Below are 21,337 nucleotides of genomic sequence, written 5' to 3' on the forward strand. Positions count from 1 at the left end.
TCCCTGGATCAAGCTCCACCAGTTACTGGCCTCTCCAGCACAAAAATCCTGTTCCTCCCTAAATCCACCTACCTACTTGGGAAGAAGACAAACTTCCTCATATTGTCAAGGTTGGCTTTTGCTGAAGACTAAATGTTCTCTTCACTTTCAGTCTTCACGAACTTTTGCAGTCCCCTGCAAAGAATCCCATGCTGATCACAGTGGAGAGGTGCGATCTGCCCCCTGCCTCCCCACCAGATGTGTAGAACAAGTTTCCAAAGTTTGAACATATCAATCAGCAAAGAAAAATAGAACAAAGAGATATATCCAACAGGTGACATTCAGATCTGCTGGGAAAAAGCCAAATAAGTGAAATCAAGGTTAGAAAAATGAGTTTGTGCACTGTTTTTTTGAGAATTTAATTTTTTGTCTGGTCTTTTTGTTGGCTTCTTCAGCTACAACAATCCCACACAATCCCTAGAGAAGCCTCTTGCCACCCGTCACCTTTGAGCCTTTGGGCTGGGAGCTTGGTTTTGCTGCAGCCAGGACTCCTGTTCCTTTCAGAAGCCTCCCTGTTGATTTTCATGCTGCAAGTACCCTGTTTGCTGTCTGTCTCAGAATGTGAGTACAAGATATATTGACCTTGGCAGCAAAGCCAAATTAAAAGGCTCTTTTTCCCAAGCAGTTGTTCTCACACACTAGTTCACTAGTTCATTCAGCAGTGCCTGGACAACAGTTTTGGAGGCCGCACTGTAAATCAGCTCTCTGAAACAATCTGAGCTGCAAATAACCTTTTCAAAGGTTATTTTTAGCTTGCATCAATTTGGTGTGTATTGATTTGCAACACACACACACAAAAAAAAAAATGAACAGAGCCATTGTATACAGCATGGTCACAGGGTAGTGGCTAAGGAAGTGCATGCTTGGAAGCTGGCTTGCCCAAGTAACAAAAAGTGGGTGACATCCCATAATGCCACATTCTCACTGTGCCCCGTACTGTGTTGCCAAAGCATCCCTGACAGACCAGACTGCTTCTTGTTATGAAAGAGAAGTCCTTCCTTCTCCTGTAAAGGCTTGGGCAGAGGTGAAGCACACCAGCTAGAATAAACAAGTAGCCCTTCTGCCCCACCACACCACTTTGAAAGAACAGGTGTTTTTACATCAAACTGGAAGCAGACAGATTGCAGACCTTTCCTCTTTGTTGTAAATTCAGAAATGTAAATACCTTCCAGCAGTAAGACTGACTTTTTAAAAGTACTAGAAACACACAGCAAATATTTGATATTATTTTATCTGTTGAGAGTGCAGTAGTGTCTTTTAATATTAATGTCAAACACTGACTGTTGAGCAATACTGAAATTTTAAAAGTTGATAAATATCAGGTTTGGTAAACAAACAGGTGATTCCTGTTTCCTAAAAGACAACCAAAGGTATGAAACTGAGGCAGGAATGGAGGTTGGGTGGTGCAGAGAAAGAACTTTTAAAGATGCTTTTCTCTTTTTTACATCTTAATGACAGCTGATACCATTCCTTCCCCACCCATTTGGCCAGTGGAAAAAAGCTCTCAATTAACTCTCAAAGTCAGAGGAAAACCAGAAATACCTTAGCAAGAATTTGTGATTTTTGATTATATGAATCTTTAATACAGGAATCATGTTGTTAATGTCACTGTGTTTATAGAATACTTATGTACAGATGGTAGGATAATTTACCTCACTTTGGCCTTAATATTATTCCTTTCACCCACTCTCCCTTTCGTACTTGTCTTCATTTCTCTAAGAGCTTTCTGTCCCCCACAAGACCTCTGTGTTCTTCTACTTGCACATGAAATACATATGGCCGCCATTTTTGAAATTAAACTGAGTCTAGGGATTATCCTGACCTGAAACACCAATAGCAGTGCTCACAGTCACAGTCCATTGAACGTTACTAATTTATGATCACATCTTGCTGTACCTTAGCCACTTTTGCTCTTTCTCTAAATTAACCTACAACAGCAAACCTGCCTGCTGCACAAAACACTACAAAGTAGGATAACATCCTGCTGAGACATCCAGTATGTCAGGTAATGGAAAAGTATGCCACATCTGAAGGACAGCAAAGTTTTCTTCTTTCTATTTTGACTCTTGGTTTTGTGCTATGCGACAGTAGAGTAAGAACACAGATCATTTATTTTAGCTTGTAGAAGTTCAAGTGCTATAGACCGGTCAGCCTCATCTCCACCCCTGGAAAGGTGATGGGACAACTTATCTTTGGTCCCATCTCCAGGCATATCAAGAATTAGAGGGTCATTAGGGGCAGTCAACATGGCTTCACCAACGGGAAGTCATGCTTAACCAGCCTCATAGCCTTTTGTGAGAACATAACCAGGTGGATAGATGATGATAAGGCAGTGGATGTAGTCTATCTTGATTTCAGTAAAGCATTTGACACAGTCTCCCACAGCATCCTTGCAGCTAAACTGAGGAAGTGTGGACTGGATGACTGGGTAATGAGGTGGACTGGAAATCGGCTGAAGGAAAGAAGCCAGAGAATTTTCATCAATGGGATGGGATCTAGTTGGAGTACTGTATTTAGTGGGGTCCCTCAAGAGTTGGTACTGGGACCAATACTATTCAATATAGTCATCAATGATTTGGATGAGGGAATAGAGTGCGCTGTCAGCAAGTTTGCTGATGACACAAAACTGGGAGGAGTGGCTGACACGCCAGAAGGCTGTGTTGCCATACAGAGAGACCTGGACAGGCTGGAGAGTTGAGTGGGGAAAAATTTAATGAAATATAACAAGGGCAAGTGTAGAGTCTTGCATCTGGGCAGGAACAACCCCAGGTTCCAGTATAAATTGGGGGATGACTTGCTAGAGAACAGTGTAGGGGAAAGGGACCTGGGGATCCTGGTGGACAGCAGGATGACCATGAGCCAACACTGTGCCCTTGTGGTCAGGAAGGCCAACGGCATCCTGGGGTGTATTAGAAGGGGGGTGGTTAATAGGTTGAGAGAGGTTCTCCTTCCCCTCTACTCTGCCCTGGTGAGACCACACCTGGAATATTGTGTCCAGTTCTGGGCCTCTCAGTTCAAGAAGGACAGGGAACTGCTGGAGAGAGTCCAGCGTAGGGCAACAAAGGTGATTAAGGAAGTGGAGCATCTCTCTTATGAGGAAAGGCTGAGGGAGCTAGGGGTCTTTAGCTTGGAGTAGACTGAGCGGTGACCTCATTAATCTTTATAAATATATAAAGGGTGAGTGTCACAAGGATGGAGTCAGGCTCGTCTTGATGACAACCAGTGATAGGACAAGGGGCAATGGGTACAAAGTGGAACACATGAGGTTCCACTTAAATATGAGAAGAAATTTCTTCACAGTGAGGGTGACAGAGCACTGGAACAGGCTGCCCGGGAGAGATTGTGGAGTCTCCTTCTCTGGAGACATTCAAAACCCACCTGGACACTTTCCTGTGTAACCTCATCTAGGTGTTCCTGCTCCGACGGGGGGATTGGACTAGATGATATTCTGAGGTCCCTTCCAATCCCTAACATTCTGTGATTCAGGATTCTGTGATTTCCCTTTGAAATAATTTTGGCTTTATCATACTCCTAAAGAATCAGTGTCTGGTCTTCAAATAAAGGAATACCAGCAGAAAAGATATTTGCAAACCTACCTTATCTGGTTATTGTACCTGAAGTAGAAAGTGACATTGAGGCTCTCTCACTAGCCAAATCGCTGGTTTCCTAATGCATTTGAAAGTGAAAGCCTACACAGCTATATGGTATTTTCAGCACTGCTTTTCAAATTTGCAAGCCCCTTAAATAAGAAGCAACATAGGGAAAGGGCTACTTGATCATTTGTTAAACAAATATCAAAGATATGCATACTAATGCCAGAAGGAGTGCTTTCGGGTGTTCTATTTACAGAATTGTAATTACATTTCCTTTTGAATTGGCCCTCCAAAGAATTAAAAATAAGCAGCCATGCCTTTTTATTGCTATCCAGTGTTCCCTGGTGGCTTCTGTCTGAGTATTCTGACTGGCAATTGTTCCAGGCTCACTTGTGCTAGTAATGCATTTGCTAATTAGGCTAAAAGTACTACAAAAACCACAACACAAGTTTCTTGTCAGCATATACTGATCTAACCTCTTGAAATGATGGTTATTTAACTAGATGCCTTTTGAGTTTCTTCTGTTTTCCCCCCTAACATGTAAATATTCCCCTAAATATTAATTATGCTGGTTTAAATTTTTATGAGATCAAATATTTGTTTTAATTCTTGTTTTCCATGTTCAATTTCTGTTTCAATGTGCTTTTCTCCCCTAATCTCCTGCACATAAAAGTGAGAAGTCTTGAAAACAAACTTTTTTGACACTGATCAAAACAGTTTTCTGCACCCATAGTAATCTAATGCTGGATTTGAGTTTTGCAAAGCCTGGGCTGGAGAGACATGAAGATTTTTATCTTTTCTGTACAACACTAAGAACACAAGAACAATGCCAAATACATGCCAGGGAGTACAAGGACAATCCATAGTTGAGGGTCACTTTCTTAAAAAACTGCATGCCAAGCTGCTCTGATTCTGTGCCCCAGCCATTCAGGTGGAAAGAAAAAGGATTAACTTAATTAGGCTGTAACTTTATTACTGGTTTGAGAATTATTTGGCAACAAAAAACTCACTGTGCATTTCATCAGTTCTTTTTAATAATTTTCACCTGTCCAAAGACTGCTGCCAGCTCTCTAATCTACAAACCTGTTTTCACACCATTCTCCACAGCCCTTTATGTATAAAATCTGTAAGTTATGGGCACATTGCTTGTCAAGACAAAAATGGGGAACTCGCGTCAAAAGGAAATCTGCAGAAATGTGAAGCACCGTTGGCTTTCACCTTTGAGACTGGACACAAATATAATTCACATTTTAAAGAAAAATTAATTGAAAGAATGCCTTTCATTTGGCAGTAGAAAATAAAATACTGAAATTGTAATAAAGCAAAGGAAATTTAGACAAACTGTGCTTCTTACTTATATTCTATGTGGATTTCTTAAAATGACAGAAGCTTTCTCTTTTGACTTCATACAGTGCAGCACACACGATTTTATCAGATTTGCTTAAATATTTTGTATCTTAGAGAATAGTACCCGCTACTACATACAGAGAGAAAAATTAGTCATCTCAATTCAGTATACAGCAAAATATTGGAGGATTAAAAAAAAAAAAAAAAAAAAAAAAAAGGTAAAGTGTTGATCTTCCCAAGAGAAATAGCATGATTCACTTGGAAGTCAAGCAACTGTATTTGAAAGGCTCTATGTTTTGGTTATCTGCTTAAGTATGTACTCAGGGCTGAGGCTGAAACTTGATTTTCAATAGTTGCTTTTATGTTGAAAATACTTGGTTTTTTCCTCTTTGGAAAAAAAACCAGAAATTTCTGGAAAAATCTGAAATATCTGAAAAAAAAATGTTTTGGTCGAGGTGAAATAAAATGAACAGAAATGCACTCTAAGCCTTTGTTTTTTCTATATATTGAAGTCCACGTACGTACCTTTTTTTCCAGTGATGTACCAGCATCACCAGATGCATCACAAACCCCACATATTTGACAAGAACTGGCCAAGTGCTGAAAGTAGATACTAGAGCTATTCAATCTGTCACATTCATGAGTAACGGAAACAGAATATCTGAATGAATATTTCCAATAATCCAGTTTTCACATAAATAAATAATAAATTTTCAGAATAATATTTACCTTGAGGAAAACAGGGAAGAACTCTCCAGTTATATTCCAGCAGGACACACTGCTGAATAAAAGTAAACCTCAGAAGTCTGATGAGGAAAAATGAAATACATGTCTCAAAGACTAGTACTTCAGACTAAAGAATTTGTAGACAGTAGATTTACACGTATAAATGGGACTAAGCAGGACCTACAGGCCTGCAAAATCTATTCCTAGAAGCTCTAGGAGAGATTTAAGAAAACAAATAAAACATTTGGCATACAATAACATCTTCATAACATTGCAGTATTGTTTATGTAGCATTAGGCATAGCAGAAGAATATGACCCTCTGTGACTCCTTTTCACCCTCATCACTCAGAATCCCATCAGAAGTTAATGCACTTTAGGAGAGGATAAAGGAGACCCTGACTGCACTGTAAATGAAGGCATGACTCTGGTTGGTTGTTGTTATGTGCAAGTGAGCTGAGAAGGAGTGAGTTCACATAACAGCATCAATCCTCCATCACTACCACACCTGAGTACTCCCTCCTCAGTGAAGCAATTGAACTCACATTGTACCTGGGACCACTAGGCCTAATTTAAGCTAGCTTAGGTGTTGTTATGCTTTTCTGCACTACAGGAACTGCAGTGTAGTCACTCTAAAAGATGCTGGGGGGCAGAGGAGTGGGGGGAGGTAGCCCACGAGCAGGCCTCATAAGACGTGTCCTTTGATAAATTCACAAAATGACATAAACTAGCAGGAACTGAAATTCTTAACTACAATGAAGCCTAACACACTGAACATCAAAGTGCCGGACAACTCCTCAACTTGTGCTGTGAAAGATGAAGCATGAGTAGAGAAAATATTTGCCTTTGCTGAATATATTTTTTGAGTGTTTCACTCCAGAATGTGTTATAAATGCTTACACAATTAACTTGCCTGTGTAAGTACCTTTATGAGCAAGTAAGCAGTATGACAGCATCACTAACTCTCCAGATTCTGGGTTTTGATACTTTTTCCTTAAGACTGAATTTTGGTATGGCCTGAGTTTCTAGATTATGATTTTTTCTCCCCTTTAGGCTGCTGTCAAACAAGAAGGTCTGAGAAAGAAAAGGATGGGGAAAGGAGCTCATGGGACATACTTTGAACTTTTTGAAAATGCAGCTAAGCTCAACACGAGTAAAATTCTGGTTCAAGCTGTTCAAATCCAAAATGCTCTTATGGCTTCTAGGGAGTTCCTTGGTTATCATGTGATAGGGAGGAAAAGTGCTAGACTTATGGAATGCAGGAGACTAAATGGTCCTGTGTAGGCAGTAAGGAGAGGGAAGAGATAGGAGACAAGGAAAAGAAGTTTAGAATTACTGAGTATTGTGAATTTTACGTGAAGATAGCCTACATGGAGGCCTGCTTATAGCCTAGCACAGTGTGTCACTCATTTGGGATAGCCATTTATAAGAGTTGGAATTTCCTTTGTGGCTTGTGCCTATACCAACATAGAGCTCAACTTCAGCTGTCCCAAGTTGAAGGTTGCTGTTTGCAGCCTAGACCTAGGCAGGAAGGAGGGCTGACATAGATCAGGAAAGGCAAAGATGGTGGGTGCTTTCTAGATGGTTTCAAACCACAGCAGGTGGCCCTGACACTCCCAGAGTGTGTTTAAATTAACACACCTAACATTAACAATCAGACCTCTTCTGCTGCTCACTGATGTCCAGATAGCAGTTTTACTGAATAGTTACATCTGTTCCAGGAAGCACCTGCTATCACCCTATACATGCTGGTCTACCTGTTCTCTCCAATATATATGGCTATGTACCATAACGTTTGGTACATCTTCCTTGTCCTGCCTCCACCATGACCAGGGAAGATTTTATTGACCATGAACCTTCATGTCTACAGTGCCACACATTATCAACAGAAAAGGTCTAGAGTCATTTGGCTACAGAAGTTAGGAAGTTAAAGGAAATAAAACCAGTGAAGTAGTAAAAATTATTTGTTTCTGGGTTTCTGTGTAGACAGTGACAGTTTCTCTCACTCCTGGAAAAAAAAAAAAAGGAATAACCAAATCCTCCAGCATCCAGAGATCAATGATGTTGTGCTTTGTATCTGTATTTAGGGCTGAGTTTTTAACATTAAATAATCACATAGGTTCAAAAATATCCAGAAGCTGAGGAAAAGAAAGACAGTCCATAGCAGTCAGACAGTTCATAGCACTTGAAGTGATTTCAGATTCTCGGGTGTCATACTTAACTTCTGAAAATGTCATGTCAGCAATATATGAGAAACCGTCAGCAAGCTGAAATCTTACAGTAGAAGTACAAAACTAGGGATACATTAGAAAGTCTAACACAATATTTTTCTGATACTAATACTGTGCCCATGAATTTATCTATAGAATGTTTGCCTTAGATGCTCTTAAATAACTCTTTCTCTGCTCCAGTCTCTTTAAAATAGTACCCGCCCCTCCTGCCCCTGACACACACACACACACACACTGGATCTTATATAAGGATATAGCTTTTCAAATTCCGACCTGGGACTCAGAAAGTCTTGATAGCTATTCACAGTACAGTAGCACACTTCCTTCCCTCTTCCTTCTTGTGCCTCTTTACTCCCTCTGAGAGGTATTGAGTGGTGCATCCTAATATATTTCTAAAAGAACACGTAAATGATGCAAGATACAGCTATACAGTTGTACCATATAGTCTACGGTTATCTCAGTGTATGTACCCATGAATACTATACCATTGACACTAGTCAATGTTCATTTTCTACCCTAGAGGATGACAGACATCACAAGAAATTTTTTTTAAGTGCTCATGAAATATTTTTGCTATCCAAACCTCAAAGTGAGTCTACCATGATTGTTCTACCAGTCCATCAGATTCGTTGTTGCTTCCCAGAAAATTCACCTTTACTTGATGGAAAACTCTTGTACTGGTTTCTGGTTCCTCCACAGAGTATTATTTTTTCTTCCAGGGGAAAAAACAAGATTTGGTATGAGCACCTGTGGAAGCAAGAAATGCTTTTAGTATTTATTTTTTCCTCACTCCATATGTTATTTTTTTTCTAAAAATAACCCTGCAGCAACATATGGACCTAAGTAGGAGGAAGAACTGAAAAATCACCTAGGAGTGCCTCAGAAAGGCTGTGTAAGGGCCAATGTAATGTGAACAGACACTTGCAAATGATAACATTGTAGATTTGTGGAAGGCACTTATCATGACTTTCTGATAGTATTTTCAACATACATCTATGAATTCACTATATTTGACAGAAACAATTTCCTTCTCTCCTACCTGAATGCTATAGAAATTATTTCAACAGCCTCATAATTGAAGTGGAAAAGTTTACTAGTAAAATAATATTCTTCAGGATACTCAAAACTGCATCTGGAGAATGTGTTAACAGTATCAAGTGACAAAGAATTAAAATGGCAAATGAAAATAAGTCTCGATAAATATAAAATAAAACATAGCAAGGAGTATGACTCTACCTATATATATACAACTGTGGGCTTACAATTAGATATTTCAATGCAGAAAAGTAACCCTGGACTCTTTGTTGATTACTGTCTCAAAACAGGAACTCAGTGTTCAGTGGCACCAAAAAAAACCAGTTGCGCATAAGGAATTATTCGGAAAATAACAGAGAACAAAATAGAAGCATTACATTACTGTATTATGAATAAAAACCAAATGGAAATTGTATCTTTGACATTGACCACAATGTTGGCCACTGAATCTGCATAATTATGCAGCAGAACAAGGACCAGTACAGATAAGAATGGTCAGAGATTCAGAATTACCTCCATATGGGATGGGACTGAATATTCTTAGATTCTACAGAGTGAAGAAAATCCAACAAATAGACAGCAGGTCAACGTATATATAAAATATTCAGAAATGCCAAAAATATAAGTGGAGAAAAGTTGTTTTCTATTTCTAATAAATCATAAAAACTAGAAGGCTCCCAGTACAAGAATCAGAGAGAAGTCTTAAAAGAAACAAAAAACATTTTAAAAAAACTCTGCATAGTTATTTTGTATAGAATAACAGAGAATAATACACAGAATTCACCACCACTGCATCTTGCTGATGCAAAAGGTATATAGAGCTTCAAAAACAAAAGGACACATCATTGCTGTAAATCCTGTCTCAGGAAGCCTCCGACTCACTGTAAAGAGGACATTCTAAATGAAAGAGCGAGCCATAACCCCTTGGTTTCTTCTTCATTTCCTCATCACCTGCTACTGTTACTGCCAGTGACAGAACAGTAAGAATGTCTTTTGACACCATTGTGGGTTTTGCAACTCTGAATGTTAATCCTTTAATCTTTTTGGTTCACTTTGTCCTCCTTAAGCATATTTCATTTTATATTTACGGGCCTAATTCAAGGTTAGTGAATGAAGCCTGGTTTCTTTTGAAGTCAGTGGAAATAGTAGACTCACCTTTTCCCCTTTACATTGCAGAAAGCAATTCTCTTTTTCAGACCTAAGTTTGTACCATATGAATGATGTGAACAACTAAGAGTTCTAAATGCTTCTTACATTAGATGCAGCCCCCTGACAACCCTTTTGTCAGGGACGATCTCTGTTCCTCATGACCACGTTTGAAACAGAGCCAAATGACACCAAGTTCCCTAAGACCCAAGGATTCATCTTCACAGAGACTTTTTTCCAGCCTCATCACTAAAGAGACACATGGTATTTCTACAGAGACTGTGCCAGGATATTTGAGATATATGAATTATGGTCCCTTTGTCAGCAGCAATTAGGAGTTTGGGATTCAAGCTAGAATAGTCTGAAGAACAGTCTTGATTTTCTGGATTTGCAGAGCAGCCTATTGAGAAAATCAAATGGCTTCCTCATGAATCAGGATGTTACTTTCATATATATTTAATTATACTGATAACTGGTTCAGTCAAAACTCAGTCAAAGATGTTGTTACTATTAGAGGTAACAGGTATCTGCTGGGCAGCTTTTTTTTAATTTGAACATTGTAAGTTCTATCTGTTAAAACTGACTTTCAGGTTTTGATAAACTATTAAATGCATGATTTCCACTTGGGTTTAAACTTCTGTCTGCCGAAAGTTACAGGCACTGCATATTTTAGGAACATTTAGGAAGTTGCAGTTAGGTTTGCACCAAGCTGAACAGCACTCCTGCAAGAGAGCACACCAAAGCACAATTTGACAAACCTGCAGAAATTACAGGAAATTCTATTAGAGTACATGTCTCAATTGCACCTTTGCTAACTAAAAGCATGCCTGCTTTCAACTCTTTCCTCATAGTTTCTCTCTCCTTATTCCAAAAAATCACAGGAGAACTTACAGTACATGTGATTTTCTCAAGCAAAGACACAAGAAACTAGTTTACTGCAAACCACTTCTTTCTATCAGAGATATATTTTCATTGTTATTTTAAAGTCTTAGATGCCAAATCTATAAATAAGAGGAAAAAAAAAAAAGGTATTTCTCAAACAGTTGTCAATCTGTTTTAGGAAATTTTCTTCAGATCAAAGTGTTTGTTTTTAATATTCCTCACTCAAACTTGGATCTTTGCTTCTTGCTTAGAGGCATGAGTGCCATCTATAGAACAGTCACTAGTAGATATTTACTTGAATGCCAAGAAATAAGAATGAGTTTTGTCCCTTTAACAAAAACCTCTCTTGCTATTCAGTTTATGTGTCACAACAATTCAGTAATTTCCCACAAGTGGAGGTTTAACATAAGTAAGCAAGTGTCATTACAATTTTAAGCAGAGAAGGAATCACTGACAGAGATAATGATATTGATATTTGTTCAAAGACTGTGATGATGTTTTAATTTAAAATAAACTGTATATGCCTGCTGCTCTGGCAATGGTGCAAATATTTAGTATAACAGGAAACTCATTTTTTTTTTCTGCTGTGCATTAAATCATGAAATAAAAAAGAATGAAAATCAAACAAATAACTCCCACTCTACTGTGTTAATTTCCTTCCGCTAAATAAGAGTATTTTTGACGGGTTATTTATATAATGATTTTTCTTTGATCTTCCTGTCTAGTCTTTAATAAGATAGAGGTATTGAGTATTTCAGTTCCATCTCTATCATAAAAGCTTTCTTCTCTAAACCATTTCTTTCCTTTTTTCCTTTTTGTCTGATGATAACTGCTTTCTTACGATGAAAAGGATTTTAATTGAGGCACTAGGAGTAAATTTATAATCCTTTATGTGAAGCCTTTCTTCCAGTTACATATCTTAAAGTTGCAAATATTTCCAGCTTGTAATCCAAAACATAATTGTACTTTGTATGGAAAATACAGGCATGGAAAGCAGAGGGCACCCTATCACATGCTAACTCTCCTATGACAAAAGGAAAAAGAAAAAAAAATAATAAAAAAAAAGAAATTAAAAAAAAAAAAAGGAAAAAAAGAAAAAGGAAAAAAATGAAAAAATGGAAAAGGGAAAAGGGAAAAGAGAAAAGAGAAAAAGGATAGAAGAGAGGAGAAAAAGAAGAAAAAAGGAAAGAAAATGAAAGAAAAAAGGAAAGAAAAGAAAAGGAAAGAAAACGAAAGAAGAAAAGAAAGAAGAAAAGAAAAGAAAAGAAAAGAAAAGAAAAGAAAAGAAAAGAAAAGAAAAGAAAAGAAAAGAAAAGAAAAGAAAAGAAAAGAAAAGAAAAGAAAAGAAAAGAAAAGAAAAGAAAAGAAAAGAAAAGAAAAGAAAAGAAAAGAAAAGAAAAGAAAAGAAAAGAAAAGAAAAGAAAAGAAAAGAAAGGAAAAGAAAAGAGAAAAGAAAAGAAAAGAAAAGAGAAAAGAAAAGAGAAGAGAAGAGAAGAGAAGAGAAGAAAAGAGAAGAAAAGAGAAGAAAAGAAAAGAGAAGAAAAGAAAAGAGAAGAAAAGAGAAGAAAAGAGAAGAGAAGAGAAGAGAAGAGAAGAGAAGAAAAGAGAAGAGAAGAGAAGAGAAGAGAAGAGAAGAGAAGAAAAGAGAAGAGAAGAGAAGAAAAGAGAAGAGAAGAGAAGAGAAGAGAAGAGAAGAGAAGAGAAGAGAAGAGAAGAGAAGAGAAGAGAAGAGAAGAGAAGAGAAGAGAAGAGAAGAGAAGAGAAGAAAAGAGAAGAAAAGAGAAGAAAAGAGAAGAAAAGAAAAGAAAAGAAAAGAAAAGAAAAGAAAAGAAAAGAAAAGAAAAGAAAAGAAAAGAAAAGAAAAGAAAAGAAAAGAAAAGAAAAGAAAAGAAAAGAAAAGAAAAGAAAGAAACCTGCTTACGTCAATCTAAAAAAAAATCTATTTGTGATCACAAATGAAACATTTCCAATCTCATAATGAGTAGCTTGCTTGGTTTTATTGCCAGCCATGCAAAGCAAGACCTCATCAAAAGAAGTACTACACAGAGGTCCCATCTTTCCATTAAAATAATTTCAAAAAGCTTTTTTTTCCCCATTTTCCACTGAAAGAACCCATTTTGCAAGATGATTTAGCTCAAAATCTGCTGGGAGTAACCCTTGACATAAAGTCATATTGTGTTGGAGTTTAGTCCTAAATTCATACATCAATTATTTACTGTCAACGCAGATTGTATAAGTGTAGAAAATTACTAGGAATGGTATTTTCTCTCAGGCAGAAAGAATGTGATACAGCCGATACATCCCACCTAATGTGCTGTCCCACTGTCCACAGGCCAGAATTATTTATGCATTAGAAAACACTGTGGCAGAGCAAAAATAAGAGGGGAGAGAGAGAGACAGACACATTATTTTAAACCTTTCATAACATCCATAAATATTTCATAACAAATAAATAAAGAATGTTGGGCTTGTTTGGAGGACAGCTGTAGCTGCATGGTTCAGTGCTTTGCAAAGCTCCAGAGACCCCACGCTTACCCCTCAGTTAAGCCCCCATTTCTTTTTAATCATCCACTTAGTGCATTGTGGGTAGGGGAGCTCTCCAGGTGAGTTGAAAAGCTGGAGGTTATGTACGTGAATACAACTTTTTATTTTAGATTATTATAGCAAACAGCAGAAGGAGGGTTTCTCTATAATACCCTGTTCAGTGCTTTTGTCTTCTGTCACTGCAATTGTTTAATATACCAGGGAAAACTGCTTTATCTCAAACATTATTAAAGGCATAGCCTACTTTTTTTTTTCTTTTATTTCAAGCATTCATTTTTTAATACATTAAACATCACGCTTTCCGTGATGCGTGTAGACAAATCATGTTTAAACTGAAGTGATTCATATCTTCATGTTTCTGAGCTGCTATGACTGAGTCCAAGCCTGCCTTTGGGAGCTTTATTTCTTTGGAGTGATGGCCTGAGTCCTTGCACCTCACCCTGCTCTGCTACACTCACTCACTGGTGGTGTACATGAGGTACAGGGCATGTGAAAACAGTCCTGGTGCAGGTGAGATGACCTACCCCAAACTGAGGCTTAGTATCCTACTTAAATTTGCTTTTATGGGAAATTAGTAATGGACTCCTGATTTAGCCAACAGAAAGAAAAATTTTAAAAAATCCCACAGTTGCATTTTGGACTATGTTATACCATAGCCTCTGGAGACATCCTTAAGTGATATGACATTGCTTTGTGTAGTTTTTTGGATTGCTTTTTTTCCCACTACAGCCCTGAAAATGTGTGCCTTCTATCCATAAAAGGTGACTGTGGGAAGCAGCATTGCAAATGTTCCTTACTGGTGGATGTTAGAGGCTTCTCAAGGAAAAATGTTGGCTCTGGAGCCAGAGCCTACAGCACAGCATCACTCCCCTCTTCATGGCATGCCACAGTGTGTCTCCAGAGCCCTTCTTGAGGTCTGACCAGTTTGTCACCTAATACACTGTATTCTAACAAGGTCTGAGCAACCCTGCAGTAAGTGAAGAAGCCCCCTGCAACAACACTGCATCGAGCACCCAGAGCTCTGAGTCAGGTATTGGGAATTACTTCTTTTTACTTGGGGGATGAGTAACTTGTTTTTTATGACTTCTAGATAAAGTGATAACATTTGCTAATGAAAGCTCCTCCAAGCTTTTGCTGAACATATCAGGAAACGTGCAATGGGCTTGAGGCACAATGTTAAACGTCATCTCTTATTTCTGAGGTGACACACTGCAGGTTTTGTGCCCCTCCACTCATTAGTGCATGAAGGGTTGTGCGATGACATTCACTTGACCTCTCTGGAGTAGACACCACCAAGACTGGCACCGCAGACTGGCTTCTCTATGCCATGAAAGCACAAGGATGGATGCCTGCTTAGGACCCCACTGGGCTGGAAGGTAATGTCCAGAGCTTTCTGCAGTACATTCTGCAATTGTAATCTCCAACCTCAAAACGACAGAACATGTGGCCTCCAGTGTGACAAGAACTATAACTAACTACATCTGCAGAGGTGGAGCTATAGACAGAAAACTACAAACCAAAATTTGTGAAGTACAATTGCAGGAACACATACCTGGTAGCAGCAGGTTGTTGTGGTGTGGAAAGATACTCAGTAGAATACGAACTGGCAGCAAAAATGTTCACAGTGATTTTGATCTGCCTACACAGATGCTGACAGACCCTAGAGTGGGGAATTCTACGCAAGTGGAATCTCATGTTCAGGACATCTCATTGACAAAATGGAGTGAGACCACAGAAGTGCAACAAACAGTGAGCATCATTTTGAAAGGAATAATGTACAAGGGAAGATCCTGGTCACCTTGTCTGCCTGCATAAGGTAAGCTGTAGCCTGGTGCGGAACTGAATATTCATTTGAACTGGGGGATGGATTTCAGGCTAAAAAATATTACAAGATTGTCTTTGAAATTGTAGGTTGACTCTGCGCAACAATGTATGAACAGTTGTTCTAGAAATTAACCCCCACCTCACTGAAAACAAAGCCCAAACTTCAGTTGTTTCAATTTCAACTCATTAAATCATACTAAACATCTGTGAGCTACCTGAAGAGACCATTACTAATGTTGACCCTAAATACTCATAGGCTTGAAGCTGACACAGAACCACAGAATCACAGAATTTCAGGGATTGGAAGGGACCTCAAAAGATCATCTAATCCAATTCCCCTGCTGGAGCAGGAACACCTAGATGAGGCTACACAGGCATCCAGGTGGGTTTGAATGTCTCCAGAGTAGGAGACTCCACAGCCCCCCCAGGCAGCCTGTTCTAGTGTTCTGTCACCCTCACTGAGAAGAAGTTTCTTCTCAAATTTTAGTGGAACTTCTTGTGTTCTAGTTTGAACTCATTACCCCTTGTCTTACCATTGGTTGTCACAAAGAAGAGCGTGTCTCCGCCCTCGTGACACTCACCCTTTATATATCTGTAAACATTAATGAGGTCACCCCTCAGTCTCCTCCAAGCTAAAGAACCCCAGCTCCCTCAGCCTTTCTTCATAAGGGAGATACTCCACTCCTTTGATCATCTTTGTTGCCCTACGCTGGACTCTGTCCAGCAGTTCCCTGTCGTTGAACTGAGGGGACCTGAGGGGCCTGACCTCCTAACTAATTCTTTGACAGAATAAGAAGTTTATAAACTGTGCTTGGGGCTTCTCAGTGGGCTTTTGCAATGTTATCAGCAACTAATCTGAACTCTGGACACTGAAGTGGGTACAGTTTTCCAAAGAAAGCAGCACAAGTGCTGCATGCAGAAGTAATATGACCTTTCAACTTATATTTGGTACTTTGTTCTATAAACCTCTAGGGATGGTGCTAGTCACTTTAGTCAAGAGCTGAATATGTAGAGACTAATAAAAGAAAAACGGACTGAGGGAAAAAGTGAATCCTCTAAACTAGTAATCATGCAAGAGAATAAGTTTTTTAGGTGATACCGTGATACACAGAAAGGTAATCAATTATTGGAGGAAAATCTGGTAGAAAAAAACCATAAATATATATTAAAAAAAACCAAAAAAAGCAGGCCCCATTTTCATAAGTGGAAGTATTCTGAAAAATCGCCGCATATTCCCACTTCAAGAAATTACTATTTGTCTTTTATTTAGCTTTTACTATGAAAATACAGTCATCCTTTGTTAGAGTTTGTCATTTAATATTATATCAAACTACCATAGTGTTCTAACAGCTGTTTACACTTCCGCAGTTGGTGAGTTTTAAGGACAAGTTTAAAAAGTGTATAACAGGTGGTGTTATGCTGCTGTATTCTTTCATATTAATTTTCATGTCAGTTATATTTGCTGTGAGTGCTCAATTATATTTTGAATAAAATGTTACTTCGTAAAATAAAATGATAGCACACACAATGTTTTAAAAGTAAACTGTTTTTTAAGAAGTTCTGAAGTCAAAAAGGAAACTTTCTTGACAGACCCAAAGGACCAGTAGAACAAACAATCTAACTTTTAGAAGAAAGGTTTATCGTGTGATTTTAATATAACTTTTTGTCTTCTGACTAGCTTGCAAACATCTGTAGTATGCAAGTTTAAACTGTTTGAAGTTAATATTCTTCTATTCAATCAGATTTTACATGTTCTTGTTACAATATCATTAAATTTGTAAGATGGTGGGTGGTTTTGGTTTGGTTTGGTTGGTTTGATTTTATGTGGAGAAAAGATCAGTGATCAGCAGAGTTTTCAATGGCAAGCAAATTGAGAAAGTCGTTAAACAAGCAGGTAGAAAAGCCATATTCTAGAAGGTTTGAAAAGTAGTCTACTGCATTCTACATATTTTATTAGATTTCTTTCATTTTCATCAGAATGAGCCTAGATCTAGCCCCTTTAGAAATGACAAGCAAATGATAGTCTACCATCTGATGAATGGAATAATTTTCTACCTCCTCAGAGAAAGGAAATGGTGTTGAAAACTTCAAAATACTTGTAATTTTCATAAATGGAAGAAGTTGGTGGGCTTTTGCTGAAAACAACTGAAGTCATTATTTGTCTGAAAATTTGTGTATTTATTTTGTTCTGTTTTAATTCAAACATTCTGAACACACTCCCTCTATAAATACCTTCTGATGGGAGAAACTGATTAGAGAATGAGGTACCTATTTCAGAAAGCATCCTTCATTCCAACCAGCAGTGTAAGACCCCATCAAAATGTAAATCTGATCCTCAACTTGGATATCCTTCTGTTTCTTCCTCTCAAATGAGGGACACAGTTGTGATCTTCTACGGGAAATGTTTCTTCAGAAACTGGTCAGCTTTCTATACTAACATTTTTACAGGATTATTTTAGTTCTGTCATAAGAGTGAAGTGGAGGAATACTCTTTCAGTCGCTTTCTGCACCATACAAATTTTTTTCAGGAGGAAAAAAAGGAAATAAAAAACAATAAATACAAATGAATACAACACATGTCCAGCCATTAGTGGAAATCCTCTAATGTCATAACTAACACTAATCCTTAATTAAAGGATTGTATTTGCTATATTGTAAATGTAGTTATGTAATCATAGCATTTTGCAGCTAAGTATCACAGTTATTTTTTCCTTGTTCATGTACAGATGACCTTCAACTGAGATACAAGCAGAAAACTGCATTTATATATATATATATATATATAAGCTTATGAACAAAAGGTCTTTCCTTGTTATTCTTTTTCACAGGAACCATGCATTTAAAATATGGTAGGCTTCATTTCATTTTATGCTGACTGGAGTGTTTACTATTGTCATGTTATTAACCTCACTTTAAGAAGCCTTTTACAACATCAGTATTAGAGTTTATTACTAGTCGTAGCTGTGATATACAGTTCATGGCCTTATTAAAGGATGTGTCCTGCCCTTGGGATTTCCTGGAATCAGGTAAATAATATAGAAGGGTGTTGCAGGAAAAAAAAAAAAAAAAAAAGAAAGGACACTTTTTTCTCTTTAAACAGTCAAATAAAACCACAAGCACAGGGGTTTATTTAGTCTTCTCTGTACAAAGAGAACTTCGAGGAGGATTTGACTTCTCAGAAAATTAATAATGGGAAACAAGCCCTTTATAATTAAAACCTGGCCCATGAAGTCAACAAATGACAAGTATTACCTATTGTTTGTCCATTTTACGTGAGTTTCTTGGTGTCAGGTCTGTTTCCCCTGGATAAATTGCCACCTAACACCTCAGAGTTGCCACGTACTTCTACTCTCATTTTAGCTAGATAAACCAAGAAACACAGCAAGTATGGGGAATGTATTATTTTTTTACTATATGCTAAAGGAGAAAGAGAAGAAACTTTCTGGAGGTCCAAATTCACAATTATTGAGTTCAAGTAATTTTTTAATGGTGTAAAATAGTCACAAAACTTGAAAAAGTAGTTCTGTTTGTATCTTGAGAAGCACACTGAGTAACAAGTCTGAGAAGTTTCAAGATCTCTGTGACCCTTGTAGTTGATTCCAGCCTCTCCCATCATAAAGAGCAAATACTGACAAGGTTTGCTACTCAAAGCCATCTGTGGAGATACCTCTAAGAGCAGGACTTAATCTCCTCACCATGAATTGCCGACAGCTTTCTGTATTCTTCATTTTACATACCAGATTCCACTGCAGATGCCAGAATCTCTACACACTCTGCACTTAAAAGAACTGGCAGAAGAATCATAAAACATCCTGAGTTGGAAGGGACCCTCAAGGATCATCAAGTCCAACTCCTGTCCCTGCATGTGACAACCCCACAGTTCACACCATGTATCTGAAGGCATTGTCCAATCTCTTTTAGGTTTGGGGCCATGACTGCCTCCCTAGGGAACCTGTTTCAGTGCTCCACCACCCTCTGGGTGAAGAACCTTCTCCTAATGTCCAACCTAAACCTTCCCTGGCACATCTTCCTGCCATTCTCTCAGGTTCTGTAGTTGGTCACCAAAGAGAAGAGATCAATGCCTGCCCCTCCTCCTCCCCTTGTGAGGAAGCTGTAGACCACAATGAAGTCTCCCCTCAGTCCCCTTCAGGCTGAACAAACCAAGTGAATTTAGCCACTTCTCAAACGGCTTCCTCTCCAAACCCTTAAACAACTTTGTGGTCCTACTTCTGGACACTCTCTAGTAGCCTAATATGTTTTTTATCCTATGATGCTCAGAACTGCACCCAGTGTTCCAGGTGAGGCCGCACCATTGCAGAGCAGAGCAGGACAATCACCTCCCTCACCCAGCTGGCAATGCTGTGCTTGATGCACCCAGGACACAGGTGGCCCTCTTGGCTGTGAGGACACACTGTTGGCTCATGTTCAACCTGCCGTTGACCAGAACTTCAAGTTTGAGCAACATGCTCTGTCTGCCTCTAAGTATTTGTCCCAACCTAGATAAGCAATTTTCCTGCAGTTTTCTCCAGGAAACATTTCTATTTTGACTGTAGAGAAAATTTACTTCTGCAAACTGCTGAGATTTGCCTCTTCTGGATGTTTTCTAGCTGCACTTATTCAAAATGGCCATCATGCATGAAAACACTCCCATATATTTTTAATACTGTCCCTTTAGTATTTGGCTTTAATCCAATGCCTTTAATCTTTCTACAAAGCTATAAGGATATTATATAAAGGTCACATATGAATCTCGCCTGGTCTAAGGAATCACATTCCTTAAGGCTTGTTGTCTAGTTAAAATCAAACATAGCACTTACAGAGCAGAACTATTGGATTAGTGCTCTATTTAAGTGCTTTTCAGCCTGTAGCATCTGGACCTTATACATGTTTACATTCTGATTCTGAAGCATGAAATACATATCTTCTCCATCAGTGTGTTCAGTTCTGATAGTGCCTGTGCCTCATCCATCTCTGACACAATCCCTCCAGACCGCATGTTGCAAGCATTGAGGTTTTTGGTAACTGGTGTACATAGCAGTAAGATACCCTAGATGCATTGCGAGACGTATGCAAATTAGATAACTTCTGTTATAAAAGGCTACTGTTAAGACACGGTTCTTTGGAACTTTTCCCAGGAATGAGGAGACCTCTGGACCGTCTAGATCTGTCAAAACACTGAGATCAGAGGTTTGTAGAGGAAAACAAATAGCAAGAAAAGTTCACTTTGTAGCAATGTCTCTTGCAGTTCCTCCACCAAAGACGTCAACTTTTAGCCCTTGTATTCTCCTTACGTGCTTCCTATGACAATTTTCTAATCACTAGCCAGGAATGAACTGAGCGAAATTAGCAAGTGTCAGTGAAGTCTTACCTAGTTCTGGTTTTATAGGACATTGCAATGACCTGCACACCTGTATATGTCACAAACCTTGGTGCAGGTTAAACAGTTCATTGCAGCACCAGAGGGGAATCACCGTTTTCCAGTGCTTATGCTACCTGCCACAGAAAACATGACCGCCTATAATGATGTCTTTGTGACTCTCCTGCTCCCGTGCAACTACAAGCTAGTCACGGGCACCACGCAAGTAGTGAAATGCCCAAAACTGCTCAGTTTTCTTTTTTCTCTAGCTATATCAATTGGTTTGAGAAGACACTGCTTCTTCCTGTTCGTTTTTGCATTTCTTTGGAAAAATATCACTATAAATAATGAAAAGTAACAAAAGTAAAATAAAAAAACCTGACTCTTCACAGCAACCAGAAATAGGTTTATTGGGTTGTGTGGTATCTTCTATTTAACTAATTGATACGGCTGGAATAATTAGATTTTTTGGGCTTATGTCTTCCTCAGGCCTTGAAAACAAACCTCAAAGTCTCGTACACTTGACAGTTTGACCAGCTTTCCTAATCATACTGACAAGTGTTAAAATACATTGCTTCTCTTTACAAATATTATTCTGCCTGTGTCATTTAAGCAT

The sequence above is a fragment of the Patagioenas fasciata genome, chromosome 2 (assembly GCF_037038585.1).
Source record: "Patagioenas fasciata isolate bPatFas1 chromosome 2, bPatFas1.hap1, whole genome shotgun sequence".
In the NCBI taxonomy this organism is placed as follows: domain Eukaryota; kingdom Metazoa; phylum Chordata; class Aves; order Columbiformes; family Columbidae; genus Patagioenas; species Patagioenas fasciata.